This window comes from Bos taurus, chromosome X (genome assembly GCF_002263795.3).
Source record: "Bos taurus isolate L1 Dominette 01449 registration number 42190680 breed Hereford chromosome X, ARS-UCD2.0, whole genome shotgun sequence".
Classification (NCBI taxonomy): Eukaryota; Metazoa; Chordata; class Mammalia; order Artiodactyla; family Bovidae; genus Bos; species Bos taurus.
The window spans coordinates 102,725,766-102,752,442 of NC_037357.1; the positions used below are offsets into that span (position 1 = coordinate 102,725,766).

The 26,677-nt window shown below is 38.5% G+C and overlaps 1 protein-coding gene and 1 pseudogene across 1 annotated transcript in view; both read left to right on the forward strand.

Annotated features, from left to right (window-relative positions):
• MED14 (mediator complex subunit 14) overlaps nucleotides 1-26,677 on the forward strand; it is a 176,519-nt gene that overhangs the window by 59,109 nt on the left and 90,733 nt on the right. The gene's annotated exons all lie outside the window — the stretch shown is intronic.
• LOC619156 (large ribosomal subunit protein uL22-like) lies at nucleotides 2,025-2,653 on the forward strand (annotated as a pseudogene).

Sequence of the window (26,677 nt, forward strand, 5' to 3'; positions counted from 1 at the left end):
ATGAAGATGTCTTTCATCAGGGGAATGGATAAACAAACTACAGTCCGTCCATGCAATGGAATATTATTCAGCAATGAAAAGGAATGAGCTATTGATTCATTCATCAATATGGATGAATTTTAAGTGCATTTTACTAAGTGAAAGAAGACAGACAAAAAGGCTTCATATTACAGATACTCTATAATTCCATTCATATTACACTGTAAGAAAGGCAAAACTATAGGAACAAAAGACAAATTAGTGGTTGCCTAGGGCTGGGAACCTAGTGCTGCACTCCATGGGGTTGCAAAGAGTCGGACACAACTGAGCAACTGAACTGAACTGAAGGCTGGCAAGACTTGAGTTGTTGAGGATGCACTGAGGAATTTTAGGGGTGAATGGATTGTTCTGTATGGTACTGGGATGATAGATACATTACTCTGCATTTGAACTATAGGGAATCCATAGAACTGTATATTTCTAAGAGTGAGCTCTAATGTGTGCAAATTTAAAAAAGAAACTGATGTACTTTTGGAAAATGATGCTTTAGAAACTGTAAGGCTATAGGCAAAAGGAATTGTAATATAGGCAAAAGGAATTGTAATACTCATATTCTAGTCTGTAAATTATTTTCTCATAAGAGTACAACTTAAAAATGTACTTTGAATATAAAAACACAAGTGAATTAAAAGTAAAATGATGGAAAGTGAATGCTAACACGAATCAAAAAAAGCTTGAGCAGCTAGATTAATATCACACAAAATAGATTTCAGAGCAGAGAATACTACCATGGATAAAGAAGATCATTTCATACTCTTAAAGGGGTCAATTCATCAGAAGAACATATCTAAAACATTCATATACTTTATGACAGACTGTCAGAATATATGAGGCAAAGTCTGAGAGAACTGAGTAGAGGAGTAGGTAAATTTCACAGTTACAGTTTATTTTAATAGCCCCTCTAAATAATTGATAGAGCAAGCAGAAAGAAGAGCTGTAAAGCTATAGAAGACTTGAACAACACAATCAAATAATTTGACCTAGGTGATGTTTATAGAACATCCCATCTAACAACAGCAGAATATATATTTTTCTCAATTGCATATGGAGCATTTACCAGGACAGAACACATTAGATGCTATGAAATTAGTCTCAGTGAGTTTAAAAGGATCTAATCATATAGAATATCTTCTCTAAGCACAGTGAGATTTACATTAAAATCAACAACAAAAATATCTGAAAAATCTGTAAGCGTTTGAAAGCTAAACAACACACATCTAAATAGCCCATGGGTAAAGGAAGAAATCAAGAGGAAAATTAGAAGGCATTTTTAATGAACTGAAAATGAAACACAGTGTATCAAAATTGCAGAATGCTGCTAAAGCAGTACCTAGGGGAAATTTTATAGCATTAAATACTTATATGGGAAAATAAGAAAGGTCTCAATCAATTCATTAACTTCTATTACCTTAAGAAACTAGAAAAAGAAGAGCAAATTAAACCCAAACTAACCAGAAAAAGGGAAATAAATATTAGAGATGAAATCAATGAAATAGACAACAGAAAAATGATAGAGAAAATAAATGAAACCCTAAGCTGCTACTTTGAGAGCAACAAAATTGATTTTCTTGAGTTCACGCAGGAAAAAACAAAAACTTTAAAAGTACTATATTAAATAAATAGAATTTTCAGTTAAAAATGATTCTACAAAGAAAACACTAGGCCTAGATGTTGTCACTGGTGAATTCTATGAAACATTTAAGGAAGAAATAATACCAATTCTTTGCAACTCTTACAAAAAAACTGAAGAAAAAAATACTTCCCAGCTCATTCTATAAGTCTGGCATTATCTTGATAGCAAAACCTAATAAAAGCTTTTACAAAAAGGAAAAATTAAAGATCAATATCCCTCATGAGCAGAGATACAAAAGGTCTAAACAAAATTTTAGCAAATTGAATCTAACAATATCCATGACCAAGTGGGGTTTATCCCAGGAATGGAAGTTTGGATCAACATACAAAAATCAATTGTATTTTATGGAGCATTAACAATCAGAAATTAGCTTTTCCGGTCATCGGCCTGAGGTGACCCCTAAAAATGGTGCGCTATTCACTTGACCCAGAAAACCCCACAAAATCATGCAAATCAAGAGGTGCAAATCTTCGTGTTCACTTAAGAACACTCGTGAAACTGCCCAGGCCATAAAGGGTATACATATCCGAAAAGCCACCAAGTATCTGAAGGATGTCACTTTAAAGAAGCAATGTGTGCCATTCCGTCGTTACAACGGTGGAGTTGGTAGGTGTGCACAGGCCAAACAGTGGGGCTGGACGCAGGGTCGGTGGCGCAAAAAGAGTGCTGAATTTTTACTACACGTGCTCAAAAATGCAGAGAGTAATGCTGAACTTAAGGGGTTAGATGTAGATTCTCTGGTCATTGAGCACATCCAAGTGAACAAAGCCCCCAAGATGCGGCGCGGGACTTACAGAGCTCATGGTCGTATCAACCCCTATATGAGCTCTCCCTGCCACATTGAGATGATCCTTACTGAAAAAGAACAGATTGTTCCTAAACCAGAAGAGGAGGCTGCACAGAAGAAAAAGATATCCCAGAAGAAACTGAAGAAACAAAAACTTATGGCCTGGGAATAAATGCCGCAAAAAATAAATGCAAATAAATTAAAAAAAAAAAAAAACAATCAGAAATTAAAATTTTAAATACTATTTAGCATCAAAAAATAGTAAAAACTTAGCAGTAAATTTAACAAAATTGTGGGAAATCAGTATGCTACAAACTACAAAGCACTACTGAAATTAAGACCTAAATAAATGAAGAGATATACTGTATTTATGTGTCATAAGGATTAATACTATTATATCAGTTCTCCCCAAATTGATCTATAGGCTAAATGCAATCCCAGTCAAAATTTCAGCAGGCTTTTTGGTCGAAACTGACAAGATGGTCCTACATTTCACATAGAAATACAAAGGACCTAGAATAGCTAAATAACTTCAACAAAGAGGAACAAAATTAGATTAAAGCTAATTGATTTCAGAATCTTATTATAAAGCTATAGTAATCCAGATGCCATGGGATTGACATCAAGCTAGGTGATTAGATCAGTGGAATGGAGTAGATAAACCTGCACACATATGGACACATATGACAAAGGTACAAAAACAATTCAGTGAAGAAAGGATAATTTAAAAAAATAACTGTGCTGGAACAACTGGCTATCCATATGCAAAATAAAAATGTATCTGAATCCATACCTGACAACAAAAAGGGATTCAAAAGAGATCAATGATCTCAATGTAAAAATTATATAACATCTAGAAGAAAATAGAAAACTATGGTTTTGATTTACACAAAAATTTCCTTGATACAGCACCAAAAGCTCGATCCATGAAAAAAAATGATAAATTGAATTTCATTACAATATACAGCTTTTCGTTTTCAAAAGAGACTGTTAAGAGAATGAAGAGATGAGCAACATATTAGGAGAAAATATTTGTAAGTCATGTATGTGATAAAGGGCTTGTATTGAGATTATATAAAGAACACTCAAAGCTCAATAATAAGAAAACAAACAACCCAATAAATAAAAGTGAGCAAGCTATACAGATACTTCACCAAAGAAGATATATTAATAGCAAATAAGCACATGAAAAAATATTCAAAATTACTAGTTATTTGGGAATTAGAATTTAAAACCACAAGGAAATACTATCTCACACCTTTTAAAATGGCTAAAATTGACTGACTGTGCCAAGAGTTGATATGGATGTGAAAGAACTGTAATTTGTGTACACTGCTGTTGGGAAATAGAAAATGTATAACCACTTTGGAAAACAATTTAGAAGTTGCTCAATAGGTTGCATATACACCTACTATATATATTAATATTAATATTTCACTTCTAGGTGTTTATCCAAGAGAAATGAAAGCATGTGTCAACACAAAGACTTGTATGTGAATTTTCATAGCAGCTTTATTTAATAGCCAAGGACTGAAACAACCACCCAATTAGCCATCAATAGGTGAATGAATAAGTAGTATATCCATACAGTGGATCACTACTCACCATTCAAAAGGAATAAACTATTGATACAATGGCTCAGAGGGTAAAGAATCTACCTGCAATGAAGGAGAACTGGGTTGAGAAGATCCCCTGGAGTAGGAAATGGCAACCCGCTCCAGCGTGCTTGCCTGGAAAATTCCATGGACAGAGGAACCTGGTGGGCTACGGTGCATGGGGTTGCAAAGAGTCAGACATGACTGAGCGACTAAGCACAGCAACACACAACGACACAGATGAATCATGAAAATAATTATTCTAAATGAAATGGTCCAAGCCAAAAAAAGTACACAGTAGTATAATTTCACCTGTATATAATTCTATAAAATGCAAGCTAATCTATAGGGTCAGAAAACAGATCAGTGGTTGCCTGGTGGGTGGTGGTGGTTGGTGTGGAGCAAGAGGGGGATGAGGAAACTTTTGGGGGTGATGAACATGTTCATTATCCTATTAAGGTGATATTTTAATAGATACATATACCTCAAAAGTTATCAAGTTGTATACTTTACATATATGCAGTTTCTCATCTATCAATTACATCTCCATAAAGGTGTTAGAAAAAGGATTTTTCAATGACTGCTCCATATTCATTGCATGGTTGTATATATACTTCCCCACATTCTGTTTATCTCTAAACTTCTAGTATTATCTGTGTTAATAAATCTTTTTTAAAATTTAGTGTATATATTTCATTGAAATGGTTCTTCTCTAAACATCCATATCATTCCATCTGTACCTTCTTCCAACACATTTTTCTTCTACCATTCAGAGTTTTTGTTTTGTTTTTAATTGAAGTATACTTGAATTACAGTGTCGTGTTATTTATTGCTGTAAAGCAAAGTGACTCAGTTATTATGCATGTATATTTATATATATATTCTTTTTTATATTCTTTTCTATTATGGTTTATCACAGGATATTGACTATAGTCAATACTATACTGTGCTATCGGAGAAGGCAATGGCACCCCACTCCAGTACTCTTGCCTGGAAAATCCCATGGATGGAGGAGCCTGGTAGGCTGCAGTCCATGGGGTTGCGAAGACTCGGACACGACTGAGCAACTTCACTTTCACTTTTCACTTTCACGAATTGGAGAAGGAAATGGCAACCCACTCCAGTGTTCTTGCCTGGAGAATCCCAGGGACGGGGGAGCCTGGTGGGCTGCAGTCTATGGGGTCACATAGAGTCGAACACGACTGAAGTGACTTAGCAGCAGCAGCAGCAGCATACTGTGCTATATAGTAGGACCTTGTTTTTCAATCCATTCTATGTATAATAGTTTGCATCTGCTAATCCCAATTTCCCAATCCATCCCTTTCCTACCCCCCACCCCCCACATAAATCTTTTAATGTATTTTATTTTCTTAGATTTTCTCAAAGTGGAATTGCTAAGCAAAAGATTCTTCAGGTTTAAAAGAAAACTCTTGACATACATCAACAAGTTGCTTCCCATAAAGGTTATGTCAATTTACACTCCTACCAGCACTCAATGACAGACTTGAGTCCCTTTAAAGAAATTTATGTTCAGAACTTACTGAACACTTTATAGCTTTCTGAGCAACCCTTAACTATTGCCCTGCTCTAAAATTGACTGGAACCACTTACTTTTTGCTCAATTATCCTCAATTTTGCTTGTTGCTATGCTCTGTCATTAAGTGATTTCACAAACATTCTTATTTCTTCAAAAAATTTTTATAACAGCTTTGTTTAAATATTATTCACATACCATACAGTTCATTTAGAGTGTACAATGTTTAACAAAGTTCTGCAACTATTGCCACAATCACTTGTAGAACTTTATCCCGTCAAAAAGAAGCCCTGTATCTATTATCAGTCACTCCTCATTTCCTCCCAAACCCACCAGCCCTAGGTGACCACCAATCTACTACTTTCTATCTCTTTGGATTTGCCTATTCTAAACATTTCACATAAATAGAATGAATACAATATGTTGTCTTCTGTGACTGACTTCTCTCACTTAGTTTAATGTTTTTAAGGTTCATTCCTATTGTAACTTGTATCAGTACTTCACTTCTTTTTTAATTGCCAAATAACATTGCATAGAAGGGTTCCCTCATAGCTCAGTCAGTAGAGAATCTGCCTGCAATGCAGGAGACCTGGGTTCAATTCCTGGGTTGGGAAGATCCTCTGGAAAGGGAAATGGCAACCCACTCCAGTATTCTCGCCTGGCAGGCTACAGTCACGGGATTGCAAGAGTCGGACATGACTTAGCGACTAAACCACCACCAACATTGCATTGTATGATATACCACATTGGGCAATTCAATGGAGAAAGAACAGATTATTCAACAAATGGTATTAAAACAATTGAACATCCACATGCAAAGAAAGTGAACCTGATCGAAGTCTTACACCTTATCCCCAAATTAATTCAAAATGGATCCCACATCTAAAAGTAAAACCTAACCTAAAGTGATGAACCTTTTAGAATGAAAAGTAGGAGAAAATCGTTATTATTGGTGGTTAGGCAAAGATTCCTTAGGCGTGACACTGAAAATATGATCCATTAAAAAGTAAAGGACTTGTATCCATTATGAATAAAGAATGCTGAAAACTACACAATAAGAAAACAAAGAGTCCAATTTTTTTTTAATGGGCAAAACTTGAAGTACAACCCAGCAATCATACTCCTGGGTATTTATCCCAGAGATTTGGAAATTTGTGTCCACACAAACTTGTACACAAATGATTGGAGCAGCATTATCTGCAGTAGTCAGAAGCTCAAAATAACCAAAATGTTCCTCAATAATCGAATGACTAAACATACCATGATACATCTACACCATGGAATAATTGGTTGGTTGTTGGTTAGTTACTTGCCAAGTCGTGTCCAACTCTTTGTGACCCTGTGGGCTGTAGCCCATCAGGCTCCTCTGTCTATGCGATTTCCCAGGCAAGAGTACTGGAGTGGGTTGGCATTTCCTTCTCCAGGTTATCTTCCCGACCCAGGGATTGAACCCGCATCTCCTGCTTGGCAGGCAGATTCTTTATCACTGAGCCTCCTGGGAAGCCCATGGAATAATGACCCTGCAATGAAAAGCAATGAACTCTTGATACAGGCAATAATTTGGATAGATCTTATAGATGGGGAAACAATGGAAACTGTCAGACTTTATTTTTTGGGGCTCCAAAATCACTGCAGATGGTGACTGCAGCCATGAAATTAAAAGACGCTTACTCCTTGGAAGGAAAGTTATGATCAACCTACATAGCATATTCAAAAGCAGAGACATTACTTTGCCAACAAAGGTCCAGCTAGTCAAGGCTATGGTTTTTCCAGTGGTCATGTATGGATGTGAGAGTTGGACTGTGAAGAAAGCTGAGTGCCGAAGAATTGATGCTTTTGAACTGTGGTGTTGGAGAAGACTCTTGAGAGTCCCTTGGACTGCAAGGAGATCCAACCAGTCCATTCTGAAGGAGAGCAGTCCTGGGTGTTCATTGGAAGGAATGATGCTAAAGCTGAAACTCCAGTACTTTGGCCACCTCATGCGAAGAGTTGACTCATTGGAAAAGACTCTGATGCTGGGAGGGATTGAGGGCAGGAGGAGAAGGGGATGATAGAGGATGAGATGGCTGGATGGCATCACTGACTCGATGGACGTGAGTCTGAGTGAACTCTGGGAGTTGGTGATGGACAGGGAGGCCTGGCGTGCTGCGATTCATGGGGTTGCAAGGAGTCGGACACGACTGAGCGACTGAACTGAACTGAGAGTATCACTTTTAAAAAAAAAGGCAATTTCAAACTGTTACATACAATATGATTCCATTTATATGGCATTTGCAATGTGATAAAAGTATAGAGATAGAAAACAAATGACCAGTTGCCAGGGCTTACGGATGTTTGAGGGGAGGTGCATGGCTGGCTATAAAGGGGTAGCTCAAGGGAGATACTTGTGGTGATGGAGCAGCTGTGCATCTTCCTTGCAGTGGTGACTATACAAATCTACATCAATCTACCATACTGATGACAATACGGCATCAAATGATATGCACACATCAACCAATGTCAATTCCTGGTTTTGATATTACGCTATAGTTATGTAAGATGTAACCATTTGGGAAAACTGGGTGAAGGTTACATGGGACCTGTCCGTACTACCTGCAATATCCTATGAATTTAGCTATTTCATAATAAAAAAAATTTTTTTTTAATGGCAAAAGGCTTGAACAAACACTATACCAAACAGGATATATGGATGGCAAATACGCACATAAAGATATTCAACATCATTAACCATTGGCGAAATGCAAATTAAAACCACAAGTAAATACCACTATATACTTATTAGAATGGCTACAATAAAAAAATACTGACAATGCCAAGTGCTAGAAAGGATGCAGAGCAACTGGAGGTCTCATACTTTACTCATTGGAATGCAAAATGGTACAGCCCCTCTGGAAAACAGTTTGGCAGTGTTGTTTTTTTTTTTTTTTTAATACAGTTAAACATATGCTTACCATATGACCCAACAATCCCACTCCTAGGTATTTCCCTAGAGAAATGAAAACTTATTTTCACTGAAAAATATATACATGAATATTCACAGCAGGTCTATTCATCAATGCCCCAAACTGGAAACAATCCAAATGTCCCTCAATGAGTGAATGAATAAATAGCTGGTGTTATATCCTTACAATAGAATTCTACTCAGAGCCTCCCAGGTGGCCCTAGTGTTAAACAACCCTCCTGCCAATGCAGGAGATGTAAGAGATGTGAATTCAATCCCTGGTTGGGAATATCCCCTGAAGGAGGGCATGGAAACCCACTTGAGTATTCTTGCCTGGAAAATCCCATAGGCAGAGGAGCCTGGTGGGCTCCAGTCCACATGGCCACAAAGAGTCGGACACAACTGAAGCGACTTAGCACTCATGCACGCAGCAATATAAAGGAAAGAACTACTGACAAATGCAACAACATGGATGAATCTCAACGGCATAGTGCTCCAAAGTCTCCAAAGGCTACATACTGTGTGATTCCATTTGTATGGCATCTTTCAAAGACAATACAGTAATGACGAAGAGCAGATTAGTGGCTTCCAAGGGTTAGGGGCAGGGCAAGAGCATGACTACAGAATGTTTTCTGCAGAGGGACAGATAGTAAATTTTAGGTTTTGTAGGTCACATATGGCCTCTGTTCCATGTTCTTTATTTTTGTTTGTTACTTTTGTTCTTTTTGCGATGCTTTAAAAATGTAACAAGCATTCTTAAGTTCTGGCCCTAGAAATAGGCCACAGGCCAGATTTGACTCGGATGTGGTTTGACAACTCCTGCTACAACAAGATAGCAAAAGGGAGTCAGGTGGGGTGTGTGATGTAGTTGTTCTGTATCCTAAGTGGTGGTGGTTACACAGATCTATAGATGTGTTAGAATTCATAGAAGTGTATGCACACAAAAATGTCAGCAATCTTGTATGTTGATTTGAAAAAACTCAATAACCTATCATTTCAGTTCATCTCTGTCACAAGAGATCCAAGACTGACTTTCCCCTAAAATATGGAGATCAAAAAATCTTTAAAAAGATATAACTTCCATCTATTCTACTTAGAGAAGTGTTTACTGTAGTAATTCCCACAGATTAAAATGGCAGCCTTGTGTGAATGAGATAATGAGTTCAGTTATAACTTACTAGGTTATGAGGATGACAACTGCTTCTTTGAGGACAGGAAAGGCACGTGTTGATTATTCTCTGTTACAGAGAGAGAAATGGATTTAACACTTACAATAAAGTCCAGTTTCTTAGCTGAGCAATAAACACTTCAGCTCAAAGCAGTATGTGAGCTTCAGCCCTTAAACAGCAATTCAAGCTGAATTGTTTTCGAATAAGGTACCCTTGTAAGTGTCAGAAATCATAACTTGTATTCTAGAGAATATGCTCTTTCTTAACTTTTCCAAACTAGAGAAGAGAATCTGACATTTACTTGAATGCTCTGGACAAGAGGGTCAGTGTGCCACAGTAGAAGCCCTTTTTCCACTGGCCTTGGTTACTGTCAGAGAGAATACTCAGCATATTGTATAAAGAAAATTGGGAGAACTGACTTCTGTGGTCTGGCCAAATGAATCCATTTTTAATGCTTCCCTAAAAATAGTCTTTAAGAAAATAAAAATATTTAATCTTTCAGAGTGATTCTCACAGTGGTCGGTGTGTGTACCTCAGGATTGGGGTTGTTTCAGGAATTATATGGCCTAATACCAGAATCGCTGGCCTAGTGAGCCCCTTGAAAAGGAGCCTAGTACTTCAAACTGTATTTATCAAGTGTGTACTTTGGGTAGTCATGTGATAGAGAATGAAAATCTTTCCCTACATTTCACTCTGGATACAAAAGGATTTCAAAACTAAACATGAAGCATAAGAGGGCAATGTCTTTCTGTGTCCCTACAGGATGGCATCATACCAATGGCTGGCTTGGTAATTCTGTTTCTTTCATTTCTTCCCATCATCCCAAGCACTGCCCTACACTCCAAAGCAAGTTCTTATATTTATGCAATAGAATCTTTTACTCCATATCTGTAAGAGTATGTTCATGCTGCAAAAACTGTATGGAGCCGCTATTACATGCTTGGCATATACAGGCAAACAAACAGAAGTCCCTGTACAGCTTACATTACAGTGGGTGGAGGTTAGACCACAGACAATAAGGATAATAAATCAGTAAATTGCATTGTATGTTAGATATATTTTGTTTGCTTAAGGTGACTAGTTAGCTATTTTTGCTGAGTTGCTGATAAGTTATAATTCCTCTCTGTTTTGCGTCATCAATTTCCCCACCTCTCTACTTGACTGTCCTGTCAGTGTCCCTTGCAAAGAAGCTGTTATTTCTCTAATCTTAAAAGGACACCCTCTCTTGCTTCATTCTGTTCTCATCACAGTAGTCAGAGGGGTCCTGGTAAAGCATAAGTCTGATGATATGACACCTCTGAAACTTCCAGTACCTCTTCAGCTCACTCAGAGTCAAGTTCTAAGACCTCACAATGGGTGGGGCATGAGCTGCCCTCAGTGAGCTCTCTGACCTCTCTCTCTCTAGGTCTTCAATGTCTTTCAATAAAGTTTTATTTTTGTTGATTTTTTAAATTACATTTTTCAACTTTTTCCTTTGAAGTAATTATAGATTCACACGAAATTGCAGTGATAGTGTAGAGAGATCCCAGCTACCCTTCACTCATGTTCTCACAATAGTTACATCTTCCCTGACTGTGGAACCATATCAAAACCAGTAAACTGACGTTGCTACAATGTGTGTGTAGTTCTGGGTCACTTTTTCACATGTGTAGATTTGTGTAACCACCACAGCAATCAAGATACAGAAACTTTCCATCACTGGAAAGAACACCCTTTTGCTAACCCTTTATAGTCACCCCACCAACTCAAATCCCCGAACCACTAATTTGTCCTCCATATTTATAATTTAGTCACTAGAGAACTTCATATGAATAAAATCACAAAGTATGTGAGCTTTTGAAATTGGCTTACATTCACTCAATATAATGCCCTTAGGATTCACCCAAGCTGTTGCATGTATTGGTACTCACTTTTTCTTTTCATCACATTTCCTATTTTTTGAAAAAAATTTTTATTGGAGTATAGTTGATTTGCAGTGTTGTGTTTCTGCTGTACAGCAAAGTGACTCAGTTATACATACACATATGTCCACTCTTTTTTAGATTCTTTTCCCATATAGATCATTACAGAGTATTGAGTAGAGTTCCCTGTGTTATACAGTAGGTCCTTATTAGTTATCTATTTTGTATATAGTAAGTAGTCACTTCTTTTTATTGCTGAGTAGTACTCCATGGCCAGAGAAGGCAATGGCACCCCACTCCAGTACTCTTGCCTGGAAAATCCCATGGATGGAGGAGCCTGGTAGGCTGCAGTCCATGGGGTCGCTAAGAGTCCGATACGACTGAGTGACTTCACTTTCACTTTTCACTTTCCTGCATTGGAGAAGGAAATGACAACCCACTCCAGTGTTCTTGCCTGGAGAATCCTAGGGACGGGGAAGCCTGGTGGGCTGCCATCTATGGGGTTGCACAGAGTTGGACACAACTGAAGTGACTTAGCAGTACTCCATGGCAGCTTCCCTGGTGGCTCAGATGGTAAAGAATCTGCCTGCAGCTGCAGGAGATGTGCGTTTGATTTCTGTATTGGGAAGATCCCCTGGAGAAGGGCATTGGCATCTGGAATGCCAATGGGCATCCATTCCAGTATCTTGCCTGGAGAATTCCATGGACAGAGGAGCCTGGTGGGCTATAGTCCATGGGGTCGCAAAGAGTCAGACACAACTGAGCAACTAACGCTTTCACTTTCACTCCAGGGCACAGATGTACCACAGTTGCTTCACATCATGTGTGAAAGACATCTGGGCTGTTTCCAATTTTAGCCTGTTACAAATAAAACTGCTGCGAACAATCATATACAGGCTTTGGTGTGGACCTAAGTTTTTGTTTCTCTGGAATAAATACCTAAAAGTGTGATCACTGGGGCATATTAGAAGTGTACGTCTTTAAAGAAACTGCAAGACTATTTTCCAGAGTAGCTGTACCATTTTACATTCCACCAGCAATGTATGAGAGATCCAGTTTCTCCATATCCTCACCCACACTTGGTGCTGCCATTATTTTTTTCCATGTTTATTGAAATATAATTAACCTACTGTTGTGGTTGTTGTTCAGTTGCCAAGCTGTGTCTGACTCTTTGCAACCCCATGGACTGCAGCACGCCAGGCCTCTCTGTCCTTCACTATCTCCAAGTTCACATCCATTGAATCGGTGATGCCATCTATCTCATCCTCTGACACCCTCTTCTCCTTCTGCCTTCAATCAACCTAAAACATTGTATACATTTAAGGTGTATATCACAAAATGATCACCATGATGTGTTTAGTTAATATCCATCATTTATTCATGTGGTCAGACCACAGAAGTCAGTTCTATGTATATTATATACCATGTACTACACGATCTCACTTATAGATGGGATCTAAGAAACCACACACACAGAAACGCAGATCAGATATGTGGTTGCTAGAGGCAGGAGCTTGGGGGTGGAGGAATTGGGTGAAGGTGGTAAAAAGGTACAGGCTTCGAGTGATATGATAAACAGTCTCTGGGGATTTAATGTACAACTTGGTGGCTATAGCTCACGATATTGTATCATATATTTGAAAGTTGCTAAGAGAGTAGATCTTAAAAGTTCTCATCACAAGGGAAAAATTATAACTCTAAGAGCTGACTCATCTCTTATTTCTCTTTCCTCCCCTCATTTTGCTCAAGCTACACTGGCCCTCTTGTAATTCATCCGATGTATCAACAGGCTCCTGTCTCAACATCTTGGCATTTGCTCTTCCCTTCTGCCTGGAATTCTTTTTCACCGGGTTCCCTTACTTCCTTCAGATATTATTTAATGTCACCTTTTTATTCATCTCCGTATCTTCATCCCTGCCCAAGGCATTTTTTCCCCCTTCCCGACTTCATTTTTATTTTCCCTTTAGCATTGATATAAGCTCTTTTTGTATCTATGTGTGTGTATGTGTGTATTAGTCGCTCAGTCATGTCCTATGTTAAGTGTTAAAGCAAGTGTGAAAGTGTTAGTCACACAGTCATTGTCTGACTCTTTGCGACCCCATGGACTGTAGCCCACCACACTCCTCTGTCCACGGGATTCTCCAGGCAAGAATCCTGGAGTGGGTAGCCATTTCCACCTCCAGGGGATCTTCCCGACCCAAGGATCAAACCAGGGTCTTCTGCATTGCAGGCAGGTTCTTTACTGTCTGAGCCACCAGAGAAGCCCTTTTGTACCTATTGTGTATCTTTATATCTCTCCCTTTACTTATTTGTCTTGTTTTTATTTGTTTTTCCCCACCAGAATATAATGTTATGAAGGTATGAATTTTTATCTGTTTTGTTTTCTGCCTAGTCTCAGTGTTTAGAACCATCCCTGGCACATTGTAGGGGCTCAATAAATATGTTGCCTACTGTAATTAAATGTGTTTCACCAGGGAACTATTGGCTGATGATTTATGCATTAAGAACTATAATGCTAGTCACTGGGCAAATATTTTCTACAAGCTATTCCTTCCAAATCCTTCAATCACAACATTTTGACTCTATCAATAGTTATAACTCTAAATAATGAAAGATTATATTGGTTGGATAGCATCACCAACTCAATGTACATGAACTTGGGCAAACTCGGGGATATAGTGAGGGACAGGGAGGCCTGGCGTGCTGCAGTCCATGGGGCTGGAAAGTGTCAGACACAGTGTAGCAACTGAACAACAGCAAAATGAAAAGTAATATTGTCTGTCAGGCCCCCATGTGCTGTGTGCTGTGCTTAGTTGCTCAGTCGTGTCTGATTCTTTGCGACTCCATGGACTGTAGCCCACCAGGTTCCTCTGTCCGTGGGGACTCTCCAGGCAAGAATACTGGAGTAGGTTGCCATTTCTTCCTCCAGGGGATCTTCCCAACCCAGGGATCAAACCCAGGTCTTCACATTGCATGCAGATTCTTTACCAGCTGAGCCACCAGGGAAGCCCAAGAATACTGGAGTGGGTAGCCTATCCCTTCTCCAGGGGATCTTCCCCACCCAGAAATTGAACCAGGATTTCCTGCATTGCAGGCTGAGCTACCAGGGAAGCTCCAGATCCCCATACAATGTATTTATAAGAGTTGTGAATGTGGACTCATCCGTCTTCTCCAGACTGTAGATCATAGAGAAGCCAGGATTTTGTTTGTTTCTGTTCTTGGGTACGTGTTCTTTTTTCTTCTCTTTGCATTTCCTTTGTGATCTCTTTCCTTTCTTGTGTCATTTATCTTCTTCCCCTACTCCCTGCCCTAAAAAACTGGGGACACTGGTTGATATCCAGGAATCTTTTACCTTAATCTCTTTTTCAAGGTTAGATCAATTTTGAACAGGCTTAAATAAAATAAATTATTTCTTAGATACAGATAATATTAGATATACAGTTTTATTCTCTCTCCATTGATAACACGTATAAACTGTGCTGGTAAGATGAAGGAGGAAGCAGAGGAGCCTTCTGGAACTAGCGTCTGTGTTCTTCAAACATAAGAATTGCTTGATGGTGTTTAATGGGCACTATAACTATAAAAAGCTGAATTTTCAAATTATTTTGGCATCATCACTTTGCAACGTATTTTTAATTTTCCTGAGTAAAACCTTTAATCATTCTTCCTATAATTTTAAAGCATAACCAGTTATTATGGCATCCAGTTGGAGTATACCAGGTAGTTGGAAAAATATTTGAAACTCAATTGATTTTCAAATTAAGATTTGCTTTCAAATGAGTGTACCTTAAAAACATTTTGCAAATATGTGAGTTTCTGTCTATGGTTCTTCAACAAACTATAATGACTAGAAGAGAATATCCCATACTTTTTATTACAAAGTCTCAATATTCAAGATAAATGCTTCTTGCTACTCTTTAGTCTTTTATTTTGGTAATTTAAAAAAATAATTAGAAAAAATTTATTCTCAGCTAAAGGAATTGGAGTTACAATTCCAAACTTGGGTATCATAAGTTATTAAGTGAACTAGGAGTTCTTTTAAGGTTTAAAATGCATGATTTTAAGCATTTATAGACTTTAAAGCAAAAGTATAAAGTTATTTGTGGGGAAATTCAAAATGTTGCACAACGACAGAAATAAAATTCTTGGGATAAGAATAGTGTGTGTGGAGGTGGGTTTGAAATAGCCCATTGAAACATTTTCCTTTTTAAAAATGGAAATTCCCTGTTTTAGTCACTGAGAATTCTAATCACATAGCATGCCAGATTTTAAAATATTTATTTTTAAATTTGAATCTAGATATTTATATATCTCTATATATAAATCATCTTATGGTATAATCAAAGGCACAGTTATTTGGTTTAAAAGTATCTAGCCAGAGCTTCTGGATTACTTTCACTGGTTTCAAATTTGTTGGACTTTAACTTGATTGAGTAATCACTTGTCCTTAGGTCATGAATATTTGCTTATCTTATTTGTCTTCTGGTGACAGTTGGAAGTAAAATTCAGTCTGAAGTTTTCCCACCTTGAACAGAGAATATAGTATAATAGCAGGTCTCATTATCCCACCATGATAAAAACCTCAAACATCTTTATTTGAAGGATTCAAGTTACATCTGTTGCAACACCAAAGCACCAGCTCATTAATTGCGTTTTTTAAAAATGGTAGTTCCACTCAGAACTACCTTTGTAAGATATAATTCCACACTCCGTAATGTAACCTGATTTTCATTAAATTGTTAAAAAAGAAATGAGCGATTTGAAAGAGTAGAGGTGAAGAGTGTCACCTTTTTGTTGTTTATTCCCTGTCCATTCCCAATTATTTCTGCCACCTGGTGCACGGAAGATGTGGTCCAACAAAAGGGATTATAACACACACACACACACACACACACACACACATCTGTCACAGTACTGCTCCCAGGAGTTGACATACTTAACTTTTGTTCTTTGGTTTCCCATTTTTATGTGTATTTAGCTGCTAGCTTTCTTTTTTAAATAGGAGCTATTTATACAACAAAACTGGATGATAAATTCCCCTCTCCTCTCCCCAAAACCCACAAACTATGAGCAAGTAGGGACAAACGAGTGACAGCTACAATACTTACAGTATCAGCTTATGTACAAAGGGAAACATAGGGAAGCAGTAGAGCCCCCCACTGACCTGAGAACAACAACTTCTTGAGAACTTGCAGGTACTCACTGAAAGCTTTTAGAGCCAACACAATGACAGGAGCTAAAGCTGTAAAGGAGGTAACATTCCAATGGCTAGTGAGTAACTTGGATCTACAGCAAGGTCCAGAAAAAGTAGATGAGGGAATGGAGGCTGCACATCTCAGAAATTAAGCCACCATAGTTCTGGACACGTTTCAAAAACAGCAGGAGAAAGCTCTAGCCATAAAGTTATAAATCCATATCTCCCTTCTCAAAGTTCAGAAAAAATCAAATTCACTTGAAAAGGAACAACATGAAATGAGACAGAAGCCATGTGATCATCTCAACTGATATATTAGAAAAAAAAAGGCATTTGACCTTCATAATACAAATTCTCAACAAACTAGAATAGAAGGGAAGTTCCTCAACCTGATAAAGACATACAAAAACCCTGCAGTTAACATCATAGTTAGTGATAAAAGAGTGGATGTTCCCCGTTAAGATCTGCAACAAAGCAAGAATGCCTACCCTTGCCACTTGACTGTGACCACTTCAGCATTGTACAGGAGTTCTGGCCGGTGAAATCAGGCAAGAAAAACAAAAGGCATCCAGATTGAAAACGAATCAATGAAACTGTCTGTATTCTCAGATGACATGATCTTTCCTTTTTTCAAAATTTAGACTTTTAAATTTTGTGTTGGGGTTTAGCTGATCAACAGTGTTGTGGTAGTCTCAGGTGAATAGCAAAGGCACTCGGCCATCCATATACATGTATCCATTCTCCCCCAAATCCCAGTCCTATCCAGGTTGGCACATAACATTGAGTAGAATTCAATGTGCTATACGATAGGTCCTTGTTGGTTATCCATTTTGAGTATAGCAGTGTGTAAATGACCTTCCCAAACTCCCTAACTATCCTTTCCCCCTACTCCTCCTGGGGAACCATAAGCTCATTTTCTAGGTCTGTGAGTATCTTTCTGTTTTGTAAGTAAGTTCATTCGTACCATTTTTTTTTTTTTTTTAGATTCCACATATAAGGGATGTCATATGACATTTCTCCTTCTCTGCCTGAGTTACTTAACTCAGTATGACACTCTTTAGGCCCATCCATGTTGCTGCAGATGGCATTAGTTCATTCTTTTTAATGGCTGAGTAGTATTCTATTGTATATATGTACCACATCTTCTTTATCCATTTCTCTGTCGATGGACATTTAGGTTGCTTCCATGTAGATGACATGAACTTGTGTGTAGGAAGTCCTAAAGAATTTATGTACAAAAAACTATTGGAACTATTAAATAAGTTGAGCAAAATCACAGGATTCAAAATCAGTATATAAAAATCAATTGCATCACTGTTTACAAGCAATGAACAAACCAAAGTAAAATGAAGAAACCAATTCCATTCACCTAAAACTAACATAATGTTCAACTATATTTCCCCCAAAAGGAAAAAGAAAGCAATTTCATTCACAATACCATTAAAAGTAATAAAAGTACTTAGGGACAAGTTTAACATAGGGGTAAGTTTAACAAAATAAATACAAGTACACTGAAGATTTTAAGACACTAATGAGGGAAATGAAAGACTGAAATAAATGAAGAAATATGTTAATGGATTGGAAGACTCAGTATTATTTTTTTTAGACTCAATATTATTAATATAGAAATTCTTCCTAAACTGAACTGTAGATTAACATAACCCCAATCAAAATTCCAGCAGATTTTTTTTTTCATAAATTGGCAAACTGATCATTGGGAATCAATTCTCCATGGGATATTTCACAGTTCTGCAGTTAGGTCTTCTGAGTAAAGAACATATTTGAACAGCAAAGGCCTTAAAAGCTAGAGATTTATTTTTTTATTTTTTTTTTTTTAGAAGCTAGAGATTTAGAGACATGTTTCTTTTTCTATTATAAATTTTTTAGTTAATTATTTTTGGCTGTGCTGGGTCTTCATTGCTGTGTGGGCTTTTCTCTATTTGTAGCAAGCAGGGCATACTCTCTGGTTGCGGTGCACAGGCTTCTCATCATGGTGCTTCTCTTGTTGCAGAGCACAGGCTCTAGAGCACGCGCTTCAGTAGTTGCGGCTCCCAGGCTCTAGAGCACAGGCTCAGTAGTTGTGGGGTGCGGGCTTAGTTGCTCCCTGGCATATGGGATCTTCCCAGATCAAGGATCAAACCCATGTCTCCCGCATTGGCAGGTGGATTCTTTACCACTGAGCCACCAAGGGAACCCAGAGACATGTCTCTCTAAGAGACAGATTTGCTTATATTCCAAGGTGATATATCTAAAGGTCTTTCCCTCTCCTCCCCCAAGATTTGTTTACAATTCTGAATAAAGACGAAATCATTCTTTCTGTCTGTCCAACTGTCTCCCCCTCCCTCTCTAAAGAGGAAGATGGGCAGATGTGCCAACAAATTTTATATAAGCTTAGAGTCTCATAATTTAGAGGATCCTTTCCTGTGCTGAAGCCCCCTGCATGGGCAGGTAAACATCTGACCCTCATTTGCGTTGCCCTGTGAACAGCCACATGGGGAGCCGACGCAAGAAGCTACACTGGATTCTACTTTTACTGTGAGTGAGAAACCATCTGTGTCACACTTTCTGACTTAATACTGATCCTAAAATTAAATGGAATAGACCTAGAATACCCAAAACAATTTTTGAAAAGGAAAACCAGAGTACAAGACTTTCACTTCCCAATTTCAAAACTTATTATAAGCTGTAGTTATTAATATAGTATGGTGTTGACATTTCAGGTGTTGGCATAGAGATAGACATCTAGATCACTGGAAAAGAATTGGGAATCTAGAAATAAACTTTTATATTTATGGTCTGTTGATTTTTTTTAAAAGATGTGTCTATGCAACTTTTATTTTTTTTATCAATTTTTATTGGAGTATAGTTGCTTTAAAATGTTGTTAGTTTCTGCTGTACAGCAAAATGTATCAGCTACACATATCCATATATCCCCCCTTTTTTGGATTTTGTTTCCGTTTAGGTCACCACAGAGCATTGAGCAGAGTTCCCTGTGCTATACAGTAGGTTATCATTAGCTATCTATTTTATACATAGTATTAATAGTCCATCCCAATCACCCAGTTCATCCCACTGCCCCCTCTTTTCCCCCCCTTGGTATCCATATGTTTGATCTCTACATCTATGTCTCTATTTCTGCTTTGAAAATAAGATCATCTATATATGGTCAGTTGATTTTTGATAAAGGTGCTAGGCATTTCAATGAGAAGGATAATCTTTTCAACAAATGGTACTGGGGAACTTGTACACCCACATCACACCATACTAAAAATGTAACTCAAACTAGATCATAGACCTTAACGTAAGATTAACATTATAAATGTAAGACTTCCCTGGCGGCTCAGATGGTAAAGCATCTGCCTACAATGCGGGAGACCAAGGTTCGATCCCTGGGTCGGGAAGAACCTCTGGAGAAGGAAATGGCAACCCACTCAAGTACTCTTGCCTGGAAAATCCCATGGACAGATGAGCCTGGTGGGCTACAGTTCATGGAGTGGCAAAGAGTCGAACACAACTGTACTATAACATTATAAAATCTGTAATAGAAAACAGGAGAAAATCTTAAGGACCTTGGTTAGGAAAAGGTTTCTTGGATATGACCCCAAAAGTATGATTCATAAAAGAATGAATTACTAAACTCAACACCATCAAAATTCAAAATTTTTGAACTTCTAAGAAACACCACTAAGCACCACTAAGAAGATGAAAAGAAAAGCCATAGACTGGGAAAAGATATTTGCAGATCACATATCCAGATAAAGGATTTGTATATCCAAAATATATGAAGTCCTCTTCCAACTTATTAATAAAAAACAAACAAACCAATTTTATAAGTGGGCAAAAGGTAGACTTATTCCCTATACCTAAACAGGACTGCCTGCTAAGAGTGATTAAGGAGGATCCAGAATCTCACAACATAATACCCAAAATACCCAGGGTACAATCAAAGATGACTTTTCATACCAAAAACCAGGACAGTTGCAACAGACAAACACTGAGATTACTCAGATGTTGGAATTATCTGATAACGATTTTAAAGTTTTAATTGTAAAAATGCTTCAGTGAGCCATTGCAAACACTCTTGAAACAGATGAAAAAAATTCTCAGCAAACAAATAGAAGATATTTAAAAAGAAACAAAGAGATCACTGGAAAGTACAATTAATGAACTGACTTGCTAAAAGGATTCTATAATAGATTGGTGAGGATGGAGGAAAGAATCAGTGAACTCAAAGATAAATCTATACAATCTGAACAACAGAGAGCTCTTACATTTAGGCCTTTGATAAATTTGGGTTAATTTTTTGTATATGGTGTGAGGTATCAGTCCAAATTCATTCTTTTGTGTTTGAATATCCAGGTTCCACAACATTATTTGTTGAAATGGCCAATCGATTTTTGACAAATGTGCAAAAGCAATTCCGTGAAGGAAAGACATCTTTTTTTAACAAATTGTGCTGGAACAACTGGACATTTGTAGAAAAAAGAAAGACATGAGCCTTGACCTAAACATCACACTGCATACTAAAATTAATTCAAAATGGATCATGGGTTTAAATGTAAAACTATGAGACTTTTAGAAGAAAACATAAGAGAGGACTTCCCTGGTGGTTCAGACTGCACTTTCACTGCAGGGGACATGGGTTCAATCCCTGGTCAGGGAAGTAAGATCCAACATGCCACACGGCATGGCAAATAAATAAATAAATAAAATTAAAAAGTGCTTGGAAATAGAAGAAAACATAGGAGAACATCTTTAGGACCCAAGACTAGGCGAAGAGTTTTAGAAAAAACACCAAAACCACAATTCATAAAAGAAAAAAAACGGACATCATCAGAATTAAAAACTTGTACTGTGAAATATTCTGTCTAGAGGATGAAAGCACAAGCTACAGTGTGGTTGGAAATACTTGCAAACTATATATCTTGTAAAAGCTTCCTTTGTAGAATACATTAAAAAAAAAAAAAAAACCTCTCAAAATGTAGGGGAAAAAATCCAATTATAAAATGGGCAAAAGAGCTGAACAGATATTTCACCAAGGAAGAGATATGGATGGCAAACAAGTACATGGCAAAATGTTCAAGATCATTAGTCATTATGTGTGTGTGTGTGTGTGTGTGTGTATGGATGTCAGTTGCTGAGTTGTGTCTGATTCTTTGCAACTCCGTGGACTGTAGCCCACCAGGCTTCTCTGTCCATAGGATTCTCCAGGCAAGAATACTGGAGTGCGTAGCCATTCCCTTCTCCAGGGGATCTACCCGACCCAGGGATCGAACCCAGGTCTCCTACATTGCAGGCAGATTCTTTACCATCTGAGCCACCAGGGAAGCCCTCATTTGTCATTAGGGAAATACAAATTTAAACCACAATGAGATATCACTACAAAATTATTAGAAGAGCTACAATAAAGTATAACAATAATACCACATGCTGGTGAGGATGCAGAAAAACTGGATCTCACATACACTGGCAGTGAGAATGTGAACTGGTACAGCCACTCTTGAGAGTCCCTTGGACTGCAAGGAGATCCAACCAGTCCATTCTGAAGGAGATCAGCCCTGGGATTTCTTTGGAAGGAATGATGCTAAAGCTGAAACTCCAGTACTTTGGCCACCTCATGTGAAGAGTTGACTCATTGGAAAAGACTCTGATGCTGGGAGGGATTGGGGGCAGGAGGAGAAGGGGACGACAGAGGATGAGATGGCTGGATGGCATCACTGACTCGATGGACGTGAGTCTGAGTGAACTCCGGGAGTTGGTGATGGACAGGGAAGCCTGGCATGCTGCAGTTCATGGGGTTGCAAGGAGTCGGACACGACTGAGCGACTGAACTGAACTGAACTGAACAGCCACTCTGGAAAAGAGTTTGGCACTATATTAATTTCCTAGTGCTGCCAGAACAAATTACCCCACATTTCTTAGCTTAAACAACAGAAATTTATTCTCCTGCAGTTTTGAAGGCTAGAACTCCAAAATCAAGGTGTTGGCAGGGCCATGCTCTCTCTGAAGACTGTAGTGAAGAATACTTGCTCTTCCTAGTTTTCCCTAGTTTATGGCAGCTCCTGGTAATTCTTGATGTTCCTTGGCTTATAGCTGCATCACTCTGATGTCCATCACCATCATCACGTGGCCTTCTTCCCTCTATGCATCTCTCTATCTAAATCTCCCCTTCCTTTCTCCTATTCATCAAATCTAATCATTGAATTTAGGGCCCACTCTAATCCAGTATGACTTCTTCTTGACTTGATTACATCCTGACTGATGAGTAGACCTTAAAATACTCTACCTCCAATGTTCCCTTCCGTTTTTATGTGTTTTCATTCTACCTTGCTTTTAAAAAAAATTTTTTTTTGATGTGGACCACTTTTTAAGTCTTTATTGAATTTGTTACAACATTACTTCTGTTGTTTATGTCTGTTTTTTTGGCCCTGAGGCATGTGGGATCTTAGTTCCCCAACCAGGGATCGAACCCACATCCCTTGCATTGGAAGGTGAAGTCTTAACCAGGGGACCACCAGAGAATTCCCCACCTTGTTTTTAATACACCCAAATTAATCATTATTGTCATCTTTGTTTTTTAATAGTCAATACCTGTTTAGATTTATCTGCATATTTACCAGTTTCTTTCCCACATATTAATTTGCTCATCATCACTTCCTGCATCCTACACTCAACTTCAGGATTCAACATATTTCTTCCCAGAGTGAATCCTGCAGAGATTTTTAGGGTGACAGTCTGTGAGTGATAAGCTCCTTCCATCTTTGTCTGAAAATGTCTTTATTTTGCCCTTCTTTGAGTACAAAATTTAATCAGATGGGGTGGCGGCTTTGAAAATATGCCACTCAGATCTCTTGCTATGGGAGTGTAATTGACAGATGGCCTCAGCTGCTGCACTCTGAATCCACCACCACATTAGCCTGGAGGCCACTGAGGGCGCATTTTACACAGGCTGCTCCCAGTCAGTGACTAAGCACAGCAAGGATACTAAGAATTCCGGCAAGACATGTGACTCCTCTGATGGGCTGCTTTGGCTTGAGGACTCCTCATCAGCCTGGCTGAACCTTTCTTAGAACTGTACTGCAGTCTTAAAATCTGCCTGCACTAGCCTCCCTTTTTGTCAATGTGGTCTGAAAATTCTTCCCTACCTTCTGGGCTTCCTCCCTTTTCCTCCAATCAATCTCTTGCAAATCCTATTCCATCTTGGCTTTTTCTTCTCAGAGGATCCGGAGTAACACACATGGTTTGTAAATTACGCCAATATAAAATGTATACATGAGTACTAGGGGTGTAATATACAGCATGATAACTATATTTAACACTGCTCTCCGGTATATTTGAAAGTTAAGAGAGTAGGTCCTAAGAGTTCTCATCACAAGGGGAAAAAACATTTTTTTCTTTTTTGTATTTATATGAGATGGTGAATGTTCATTAAACTTTTGGTGGCCATCATTTCACAATGTCAAACCACTATGCTGTTCAGTGTAAGCTTATAGAGTGCTGTATGTCAGTTATGTCTCAATGAAACTGGAAAAGAATAAAGTGAGATGTTAGCTTGAGGGTAAAAAATAAAATGTATGCAATAATAAAAGCCTCAGTCCCACCCTCGCCCACATCTGCCGTTTCCCCCACCACAACCACATTCACATAGATGTACTCCTTTTTATCATTTCTGCTGAACCCTTTGAGTTTTTTTTTAAATAATTGTTTTTATTTATTGATTTTTGGCTGTACTGGGTCTTCACTGCTGTACCTGCTTCTCTCTACTTGTGTTGCATGGGCTTCTCATTGTGATGGCTTCTCTTGTTGCGGAACATGGGCTCTAGGGCAAGCAGGCTTCCGTAGTTGCGGTGCAAGGGCTCAGTAATTGAGGCTCCTGGGCTCTACAGCACGGGCTCAATAGTTGTGGCACACCGGCTTAGTTGCCCCACGGAATGTGGGATCTTCCCGGAACAGGGATTGAACCTGTGTCTCCTGCTTTGGCAGGCAGATTCTTTACCACTGAGCCACCAGAGAAGCCCACCCTTTGAGTTTTTTTTTTTTATTAAAACATAATAAAATATGAATGCATAGTCTCTTTCTTACTCAAAGGTAGCATACTATAAACACCACTCTAGTTCTTACACATTTTATCTTCCAGGTCTCTTCAACTTTTGAAAATATCTTCCATCTTTGGGTTACTGTGTCACAAAATTGTGAAACATCTCCTTAAATCTGTTACATAGTTCATTTATTCTCTTTTTATCTGTGTTTAATTTGGTTTTTAATTCATTCCTGAAATTGTTTTCAGTGCCTGTATTTTTTTTATCTTTATATGTCTCTGGTTATTTTTCCTATCTGTTCTTTTTTCATAGAGTCTTGTTCTTAGTGTTTTGATCCTTCTTTTAGATTTCTAGTTATCTAAAATATACCGATCTTATGATTTCTTTCAAATTTTATTCCATTATCTCTGGTTTGGGACCTCTAGTCCTTCTGCTTACTATCTTCGCTGGTTTCTACTTATGATGCATTGTTTCCTTATGAAGCTTTATAAATGTTTTATTATAAGCTCAACAGTGGTGGGGTGTTTTTTTTTCTTTCTGTGTGTATCCAATGCAACTGGGGTTCTTTGCATTTACTTTTGCCAGGCATATCAGTTAGCATCCAGTGAGGAGACATAAACCACACCAGTAACTTGAAGATAATTAATACAAAGAATTACTAACAAGTTGAAGTTGATTACTAAACAGGTAAAAGAGAACTCTGAAGAAAGTTGAGGGAAAGGATGCAAGGATGGACAAAGCTTAAAAGAGCCCTTCCCCCACCCCTAGGCTGAGACTCAGATCTCATCAGAAAGGGTGGGTTGCAGCACATTGGATGGTGGGAAAATCCTCTGAGTTGCAACAGGTCGGAGCTGGTCCACACCTGGAAAGCCAGGTTGCTAGTGAGCTGGGGCTGGAGAGCAGAGAGCTGTCTTTTTGGGTGCCAGGGAAGCTCACTGGGGGTGCATGCCACTGGGTCTCCTGTACCCTGTTGACAAGGATGCCACTTGCTGGGATTCTGGTGAAAATTGCTGAATGGTGAGCACCACTCCATCTTCTGCACACCACTGACAGTTGCACCATAGATTCAGGAAAGAAAAACACACCAGACCGGAAAGAGGAGAGCTGGCCTCTGCTGGGTTTTACGCTGTTCCTCCAGCACCCTCACTTGACAGAGCCTGACATTACACTCTCTGGCAAAGAAGAAATGTTTTACAAGGTCCAGAATCACAAAGCAGGGCCAAGAAAGGCAGATTTAGCAAACTAATAACTGGCACGTCAAGTTCTTGAGGAGGTATCCCTAGACCAGGAGCAATTCTTCACGTTTATTTTATAGTTTGAGATTACCAAACCTGTGTACACATGCTTAGTCGCTCAGTCGTTGTGACTCTGTGTGACCCCATGGACGGTAGCCCGCCAGTCTCCTCTGTCCATGGGATTCTCCAGGCAAGAATACTGGAGTGGATTGCCATTTCCTGCTCCAGGGAATCTTGCCGACCCAGGGATCGAATCTGCATCTCTATGTCTCCTGCATTGACAGGTGGGTTCTTTACCACTAGCGTCACCCAGGAAGCCCACCAAGCCATGTAGGTAGTATAAATTTGGACTTCAAACCCAGAAGAGGCGTATCTCTGGGATTTTGATTTTTCAAAGAGACTCCCTCCCCTCAAAGCTTCCCATGTAGCATCACCTGTTCATAAAGGAGGCCCCACTCCCATATGGCTGGTAATTATATAGCCAGAACAAGGTCCATGCAAAAATACTTCTATGTCTTAATACTGAAAGAATGACATTACAGATTAATTCAAATAGCTGAAACCTATTTAGAACCCCTCATTACTAGCAATGGCAAATTCGTTACATGGA